Source organism: Chaetodon trifascialis, chromosome 15 (assembly GCF_039877785.1).
Source record: "Chaetodon trifascialis isolate fChaTrf1 chromosome 15, fChaTrf1.hap1, whole genome shotgun sequence".
Classification (NCBI taxonomy): Eukaryota; Metazoa; Chordata; class Actinopteri; order Chaetodontiformes; family Chaetodontidae; genus Chaetodon; species Chaetodon trifascialis.
The window spans coordinates 3,846,407-3,852,693 of record NC_092070.1 but is presented as its reverse complement, the minus strand read 5'-3'; positions in this window follow the sequence as shown (position 1 = coordinate 3,852,693).

Sequence of the window (6,287 nt, the reverse complement as noted above, 5' to 3'; positions counted from 1 at the left end):
TTCAGAAATAGTATCATGTTTTTATTTTTCATTAAAATTAGCAGCTTCCTTTTTGTTGCCCACAAATATCATTATTCTGGTAACTTTGTTTTAGCTGCTGGTCCCAGTTATGCATGTTGCTTATACAGTGAAGATATACAGAGTTGGGGTAAGCTTTCATAAACTTTTACAAATAAAATCTGAATAAAGACTTTCTCAATCACAAGCTGCTGTAGTATATACAGTTAGTTTAACCATGTTCTCCTGCAACCAGGAAATGGTAGATTAGTTTAATTCTTGTTCTTGAAGTATCATTTCAGATACACTTAATGTGCAAATAGTGACAAATTCATTACGATCAACTTGCAGTTCCTTTAGAACAATCCCCATTTCATTTGTCTGACAGAGTTGAAGTTCTTCTTCAACCATTCTACTTCTAGGTGTAATGAAGAAATTGATTAACTGATCCTAACCTTTACCTAAAAAGTTATTTCAATGAAAGGTGAAAGCACTCAGTCAAATGTGACAGTTCATTGACTTTGTGTGTTCCAGCTCACCTCCTCCGTTCTTATAGCACAGGTAGGGGAATCTCCACACATTGCCCAGGCCAACCATATTGCCTGCAGCTGCCAGAATATATTCCCTTTTCTTCCTCCACTGTTCCCTCTTTTCCACTTGCATCTCCATCTCTGTGTCACCTCCCCAGTGCCTGGTCAGTACTAGCAGTGCACACCTCTGTCAGGCTGGTGTCACGCTCATCTGTAGTCACAATACTGACTGTTGGCCCGAGGCCATGGCTGTTTAGGAAAGCTCAGTAAGGCAAGGACACACTCATTGGTAGAAGTTCTGTAATTTAACACCGTCATCACATGCCTTTCAAAATGTATGTTCTGTTTCAAATTACTAGTGTTAAATCCAGGTAACAGGATTGTCAACATTTAATCATTTTATAGCAGTAATAAAAATAAAATTGAGTACACTTTCCTCTGAAATTTATTAGTAGAGGAAAATGGACTAAATATACATTTAAAGTGTATGTTGTTTGTGATGTTAACAGTGTGATAATTTGATAATGATAATAATGTATAAGCCAAATAAGTTCATAAAAATAATTGTTAGAGAACACATTTAAAATTGTTACTAAATTTAAAAGCCTGATAGCCTCACACAGGGGGTTCAAAACTGAAAGATGGCACGGTTGAAATTCCAGTTTCTCCTGGACTTGAATAACAGGTTTTTTTTTTAAACTTGTGTTTCTTGCTTGCATGTACTTCTTTTTAGAGATGCTGCATGACAAGCAGGGGTATCTCTTGGGGCTGACAAGCCGAGACTATCTGGGGCCAAGGTCAAAAGTAAGTGCAGCACGGAATGCCCACCACATTCTCTTTTGGTGTGGTCTCTGCTCCAGAACACTGCTGCCTAAATTTCATTTGTTACTGCACTGTATGTCTGCCACCTATATTACATTTCATTTGCAATCAAATTTTTATGGCAATGTTAAAGAAAGTGTACAAGATTTCCACCCTCACCGCCTTTTTGGTGGCTGCTAAAAATGTGAAAATGCAAAAACGTACTCTCTAGAGCGTGTTGAGTCTGTCTGTTCTCAGCTATGGTAGAATAATGGTGGTCCAACATGATTCCATCCATTGTAGCTATAAAGAGCTCATTCTAAGGCAGACATGTCCAAACTAATCCACAAAGGGCAGAGTGGCCGAAGGTTTTCTTTCCAACCCAGCAGCAGCACACCAGACTTGCCTTATGTCATCAGCTGATCTCAGTCTTCAGACAGCTGATTGGTCAGACTGCATCCTCTTGATTGGTTGGAGGAAAAACCTGCAGCCACACGGCCCATTGTGGAATAGTTTGACCATGCTTGTTCTAAGTAATAAAGAGACATCAATTTTTATGTTCAGGTTATTGTACGCTAATGAAACCTGTTACGAACCTACAGACCTGTTTTCTCCCAGTGTGCTCTCTTTCCCTTTCCTTGTTATTGTTGCCTGTGTGTTCTCCCCTGTCCGTCTAACTCAGTGTTTCTCAATTCCGGTCCTCGGGCCCTATTGCCCTGCATGTTTTAGAGGTTTCCTGCTCCAACACACCTGATTCAGATGAGTGGCTCGTTAGCAGAGCTTAGTTTAAGAGCCACTGCAGAGCTTGATGATGAGCTGATCATTTGACTCAGGTATGGTGGAACAGGAAACATCTAAAACATGCAAGGCGGTGGGGCCGGAGGACCGGAATTGAGAAACACTGGTCTAACTGGTTGGTCACCTACACCCAGCCAGCTCCGCCTCCTCAGGTGCTCACCTGACGCGCATGATCCTGATTAGGCACAGATTAGAGGGGGAGAGCTCTCTCCTTCCGGTTGCTGGATTCTCCTGAATCCCTGGTACTACGCTACACTATCTCCTCTCCACGTGAGTTGCTAATGCTAACTGTTTTTGGACTACCACTTAAAGTGTGTTTTTGTGTTTCAGTGTCTGCCTGCAGTGCCAGTGCGTGCCTTGCCTCAAATCTCCTTCATCGGAGCTCCCTTAGTTGCTCTCCTGCTTCTTTTGAGTGTGCCTTACATTATTTATTATCCACTCCTTATGAGTGCATTTTTTGTTTCTCCAGTTGTGTTTAAAATAAAGTGTAATTATTTTTATATCTCTGTCTCTGGTCTGCATCTTCGGGTCCGAACAAAATTCTCAGGCAAAAGCCTAACAGAAAATACAATTATTAGTACTATATTCCTCGATAGATCCTCCTATTTCATGCAGAGAGTCAGTTGGAAGGAGTGATTATGAAAGTGGTGGTCATTAGTGGAGCATGTTTCTGCACTTTTTGGGTGCTTATGCTTGGCAGATTTGTCACTTTCCCTATAATAATGATAGATATCAATGATAGACAGCCTCTATGTCAATGGGAGCCTCGCTATCCTGTGAGGGCCATCTTGATAGCTAGCCAGGTCCTCTAAAGTGGGAAACATGGGAGGTGGAATCAGGCAGGAAGCTAGCCAACTCAGGAAGAGGAACTGACTAATGACAAATTTTTTTTATTTTTATGTAATGTAATTTCATTAATTTCATCATATTTTGTTCCCCAGCACAGTTCAGTCTGAGTTTATCTCTTTATGGAAGTTGTTCTATATTTGAATAAAGTTGTACTGTGTATAATATATGTAGGCTACGTACCTGAAAATACAAACTCCAAACCTCAATTGGCATGATCTGCCTGATTACGTAACAGGGAAAGCCATCACTTGACTGATGTTGAAAGATTACTGAATTCAGTCACACAAATAAAAAGCTGAATAAAATTCTGCTTGTTTATTGCCTGTAGCATGGTTTTGACATTTCTTTTGATAGAACATATGAAAGCATCATGAAAGTCTAGCATATTTTGCTGTTTGAACATTTCAGAACACCTCTGGTGTAAGATGCTGGCGGTAGCGATCCATCTCACAAACACAAATGCAGCATATACTGTATATATCTATGGTAATGACAAGAACTTATAACATGTCAGGTAAAGGAGCTGACACTGGTTTCATCTCCGTTTCATTTAGGAGTTTGTTGTTTGTCTTGGGTTCAACAGGATCTCTAACAGGATGCCACAGGACCGACAGACGCTGTTGAGGACAGAAAAAAGGGACTTTTTGACATTGTGTGCACCAGGACCAGGTGTCCTGAATGGTAATCAATTATTAAAAAGTCAGACAGAGTAAAAATACTAAGCAGGATGTGTTGGTGGTCTTACTTGTCTGAGGGTGCCATCAGTGAAGCAGATCATGTAGACAGCCCAGATGGGCACCGGAACCATAGTGGAGAAGGCCATGGCCCAGCCCAGATAGTAGGCCCAGTCTGGGTACACATAGCCCCCACCGGATGTCAGTGGCTGGTAGTCCAGAAACGAGCAGATGAAGAAAACCTTGAAGGACAAGCAAAGAAACAAACTAGTAATTCTGCAGACAAACAGATTGCACTGACATGGTGATGTCATCCAGCTTTATGAAAGTAAACCTTTTACTGTAGCTTGATATTGTATTGCTTATAAATCAAGACATGATGATGTAACATCTGTTGGTGACAGTTGCAATATTCATGTATTATTCAGAAATTCCTTAGCATCTCAGAATCCCTGCACTGAAAGTGAACTACCTAGGACTAAAAACACTAATACCTCAGAGTAGGACTTCAAAGTCATACGTGAAATCTCCTACCCCTAATTTCGTCAAGTTACTTATGATGTGCTCTTGATTTTTTGCCAAAACAATCTTTTAATAAGCTTATTGTCATTAAGCCCAAAACATCTTTCCTCGCATGGAACATCTTTGCCTGACGTACATCTTCTGGTGACTCCTGAGAGCTTAAGACTCTACCACGTCAATACTAGCCACGTTAGGAATGATTTCCTGAGTTAAGACAGTTGACAGAACACACTAATGCTTGACAAATATGGGCACTGCAGAGTCCCTCTTCACCTTCTTATTGATTGCTGATAGCCAAACCTTAATGATCACCACAGTTGTCTTCATTTCATTCTGCTTTGTGTCAGACTCCTGCAGCTGTTAACAGTGTGTGACTAACCACGGTGATCAGAGGGGTGACGTAACGCCAGCACAGTTTGAACAGAACCCACGGCCTCTGTCCTGTCATGGCTTCAACTGCATCACACATCTGTTCAGCCCCTGCATGATATGATGTTTGTCATTAACAGGTGTCAAAGAGCACACTTTTGACCAAGCCCAACACTTACTCAGTGGTATAGTTTACGTGATATGCACCATATACACCATATACCCACTGGAAAAGGTCAGTGATTTGCGTATACCCAGTGGTTTAGTCTGTGTGATGCGCGGCATATGTAAAAACATCATTTTGTGAAAGCTTTCAAACATTGATTAATTCATTTATTATGTTCATTCATTGACTGTTAAAATTGACTGTTGCTCTCCTAAGATGATTTTTCTTCATGCACTAAGCAAAAAATCTGAATTCAGATTCAGATGATTTTTATTCATGTACTAAAAAAAAAATCTGAAACTGGTTATGTTATCAACATGTTAGAAAGCAGCATCAGACACAAGGTCGTGATGGTGCTTATGAGGTGTTGCTCCAAGATGAATGTTGTTCTAAGATGCATTCTTCTGGGATGGGTGAGTACGAGTATAGACAGTATACCCACTACAAAAAACTAGACTACACCACTGCACTTACTATACATGTGATCAGAAGTGCAGCTGACATAGAACTTTCAGACAGAGAGGACAGGTGAGGTGAAAATGGGAGAAGGAAATGGAAATGTACAACAGAAAGTACAACACCAACAAAAGGGAAATTTCTGGGTACAGGAACTATGGCAGAGGAACTCAAATTGACATCATTATGTTTTGTAATGTTTTATGAAGAATTTCTAATACAGTATCTGTGTTTGCCAACTACAGAAACACGGTTATGGCAAATACACTATAGGCTGGCTCTGTTTAAAGATAACAAAATCCATCTACCAGTCTGTGAAGATTCTAATTCATCCAGGTCATGGTACTTCTAACTGCTTTCCAAAGGCAACTGGACTTGCTTGTGGTTCGAGAAGACGTTTTGCCTCTCACCCAAGAGGTTTCTTCAGTTCCTACTGACTGATGGAGCCAGACATTTATCCTCATGCATGATCATAGCTCTGCTCAGCCTTCATGTGAGTCGTTAGGGTCACAAGTCATGGTGTTGATGGGTAAATGTGTGTTAATGGAGGAGAATGGGTGGGTCGTAGACCCGCATGACAAGCAAGTCCAGTCACTCTTGGAAAGTGCCATGAGCTGGATGAATCAGAATCTTTACAGACATGTTGCTACACACTTTGGTAGGAACACCCTTTGAGTGGTATGGGAATATGAAAGGACATCCAGAAAACTCGTGGACTATAGGGATCATCTGTGGTTCAACTTGAAGATGCAGGCAACACAGGATCATTCTCTATGGCCTACACCTGGGTTCCACCATGAAAGGCCACAGAGCTGATAGAATTCTCCAAAAAGCTCAGTATCAACTGCTCAACCAGAGAGTGAGACAGATTAATTTCACCATCAACACACTTGAAGTTAAGATGGACCAGATGCTTAAAGGTATGTCTACCAATCTACCTACTGAAGTCCTGCAGGAAATCTCCAGGGTTGTGGAGAAGGCATAGACTTCACATCACACCATGGGCAAGGACTGACAGACATGACAATTTCAGACATTATAGGCCCAGCAGAGCAACTTCCATACAACAGAAAAGGATGACAACACAACACAGCAGGACAGTTGTGACAAGTGGATTAAGAACTT